This window comes from Octopus sinensis, linkage group LG4, assembly GCF_006345805.1.
Source record: "Octopus sinensis linkage group LG4, ASM634580v1, whole genome shotgun sequence".
Lineage (NCBI taxonomy): Eukaryota > Metazoa > Mollusca > Cephalopoda > Octopoda > Octopodidae > Octopus > Octopus sinensis.
Window position 1 is genome coordinate 123,394,481 of NC_043000.1, and position 3,702 is coordinate 123,398,182.

A 3,702-nucleotide genomic window follows, 5' to 3' on the forward strand; every position below is an offset into this window, starting at 1 on the left:
GTCAAACAATTCTCATTTCAAAATTTGGCAGTTTTTTCATTGCTTTCAAAAGTGCAATTTACTTTAGATAATTTTTTTCTCTACATTATAATGAGAAGACTTCTATATGCATATTTTATTGATAAAGATGAACAAAATCTCATGTATATTGTACTGAAAACACTAACAACAGAAGGTAATATATATGATTTTTTTTAAGTTATATCTCACACTAGAGAAAAATTAAGAGTACTCTAAGGAAGACTTTTTTTTTTTCAATGAAGTACATTTTTTTACTTCTGTACTTAGAAAAGTGTACTTCAATCCCAAATTGCCTCACTGAGGGAATGTCTCTATAATCATCTACCCCATTGAGGAATGTATGCTTCTGTTTCTACCGGCCTTATTGAAGTTGATGTGTTTCTTTAACCACCAACTCCATTGAGGAAGGTGTGTCTCTATTCTCATCTACTCCCCTGAGGAATATATACTTCAGTTTCTACCCACCTCATTGAAGTAGATGTGTTTCTATCACCAACTGCCCCAAAAAAAGGGTGCTGTGTATCTATTTCCATCTATCCTGTCAAAAAAATAAATAAATAAAAAGCATTATAACTAAAATTAATTTTAAAATTATTGATAATGGAAAAAAAATTTATTAATCACTGTCTACTGTTTATACCATTTCAAATAGTATATTTCTAATTAACTTCCTTGGTGTTTTGACTAAAATCTAAGAACACAGGAATTTCAACTAGGATATTTTATTTTTATTTTTAAGCTTCAATCAATGACTTATCTCCTACATTTTGGGCACTCTTATAGAGAGATGGTAAATTCTAGAAAGAAAAGCCCTTTCTTTAACCCAACTGCTTAATAACCCTACTAAAAACCTCCCCTTCTCAATACCTTTCCAATATGAACCTCTTTATGATGTTTTCCTTTACATTTTCATTTAATTCAATTCCAAGTTTTACTGGATATTACCCTCCTTCTCTCTATTGTTGCTCTGTTTCTATATTTATCTTGCTCCTTACTCCTGCTCCTTCTCTCCTTCTTTCTAAATATTTCCATTTGTCCAAAGCAGCAAATGTCTTGTGCTCAGACATAACTGTTGGAGAGTTTGTCATGAGGTATGGGACATTAAAAATTTTCAAAATGCTGGCTGCTTCCTAAATATATGTGCCGAGTCAGAAAATAAAGCAAAGTAAAAAAAAATAAAAAAGGAGAAAATCAAAACAAAAAGAACATTCTTTTGAAATGTAATGACAAATGACTTTGGTTTATTATTACCAACTATAAAAAAAAAATAATTAAACAGTAAACAGAAATGATAATACTAATTTGTCTTGTGTAGAGCTCGCTAATTGCAGTGTCCAACTTAATACTGATTTTGTATGACTGTACAGACTATATATGTGTAATTAAGAAATAAAATGGTTTGTTTTCCTAAGAAAAACAAAAATTACTTTCGTATTATTTTTATGTTAATTTATAACAACTTTCAGCATGTGAAATAAATATTGGTTTTCAGAGATTTTTCCAGATAACAAGCAAAAACTACTACTTTATTTCTGTATGTTCTGCACTATTAATTTATCAACATAAATATAAAAATTTACTGAATAGCCTAATATGCAACATCAACTGAATTCAATTTGCAGCAACAATGAGGCTCTAGTAAGACCTACATTGGAGTATTGTTCACATTTATGGAATGGTGGTACTACTACATCCAAACAAATATTCAACCATGTCAAAAAAAAACTCCTTTAATTAATATACAAAGGATTCACACACCAATAATCTGCTTATTTGTTTGCGCATTATACTTTAGGTAGAGGGGTGGAGTAAAAGTGAGCGAGGGGAGAAGTGCGAGTAGAGAAGAAAGAAGTAGAGAGAGATGTGTCACATGGTAAGCTGAAGGGTGAAACAAGAAGCATTAACACATACTGTAGGGTGGTGAGGAGAAGGTAAAGAGTAAGAGATATGTTTACAATACAATATTTAGCAGAGGGTGATGTTCTGGTGGTGAGCTTAAAGAGTGATGGACAGGGGAGGCAGTTATATTGTGGGAGGGAGAGGCAGATAGCATTTGTATTGTCAGAGTAGAGATACACCAACAGCAAGAAAAAGTAGATATAAACAAACAACTGAACTGAAATGAAATGAGCTTTGTAACTGAAAACTATAGTGATGATGGGGGTGGTGGTGTATTGGTAGTGTAAAGTATTTTTTATTAAACTAAATCTATAATATTATTCTTCTAACTGTTCGTTCACACTTTACACTTTGTTAGAGAGGCGGAGGAGTGGAGTGAGAGAGAGGAAGAGGGAATGTGAAAGTGTGTAAGAATGCAAATAGTCAGCTGATGCATTATGTTGTCATTCAGGAGGTTAGTGGAAGTGAGGGGTGAAGAGAAAGAGAAATATCAACAACATGAAGAGGGGAATTACACAGTTAAAAACTTTGTTGAGGTAGAGAGAAAGAGAGAAATATAAGTGCTTAGCAGATGGAAATTTTGAAATTATATAATATACTATTGTGACTGAAATTGAAATAATCCTAATAGAAATAAAAATAAAGATGCAAATTATCCTGTCTTTCTTAAATAGCTTCTCTTAATTTTTTACTGTTCTGTGGAATTTCCATAGGTCCCATTAGTGCTTTAATTATTGGGCCATAGAAACACAGATTCCTTTTTATATCTTTGGGGCAATTATAAGCAATGTGATTGAGAGCCATTAATGTTTAGGTAGGGGGTGTAGTGGTGTTTTTGATTTGAATAGAACTTGAGTTTTATCAGTAAAAGAGATAAGATTGACATGCTTCCATTGGAGGATTCCCTCAAGGTCTCCATTCATGTGATTAATACAGGCTTAGCATGTGATATCTAGGTTGCATAAAAATTATGTATGATTGGGGAAGGTTAAAAAAGGATGAATAGTTGCACCGTCTACATAAAGAGAGGGCTTTGTTAGGTGGGTGGCAGCTAGATTATTGATGTATTGAAGACAGAGAGAGAGAGAGTGCAAAACTGACCCATGGGCCATGCCAGAATTAAGAGTGAATTGAAAAGAGCTCTGTCAACACATGCCATGATGGTGTGACTTTATAGGAGACAATTGATTTGGGGGCACATACAAGGAGACAAGTGGACAGGTGTACCTGATGATGTTACATGAGACCAGCCAGTTCCAAGCAACAGAGATCACTAGTAGTGACAGAAGAGATAATAAAGAGATAACATGTCTGTGGGCCAGAAATAGGTATGTGTTCATACCAATTATATACAAATGTATACAAAGCAGTGAAGTGACCTTTTGCTTGATGTACTGCACAGCAACAGCATCACCAGAGATGTCAGGGCAGTATTCTATAATTCCATAGGCACATTTATTGGTAAAAAGAAATTAACATTATTTTTCTCTTTTGACGGAATATATTCAAGAGAGTGGTGAACTGGAAATAAATGAGTGAGAGACCAAATGCTTTAAATTTCTTTATTTTCGTTTTTCTACATGATTCATCATGATGTAATTATTACCTAAACATTGAAAATAAGTAATATATACCTATTTCTTTACTACCCACAAGGGGCTAAACACAGAGAGGACAAACAAGGACAGACAAACAGATTAAGTTGATTATATCAACCCCAGTGCGTAACTGGTACTTATTTAATTGACCCTGAAAGGATGAAAGGCAAAGTCGACCTCGGCA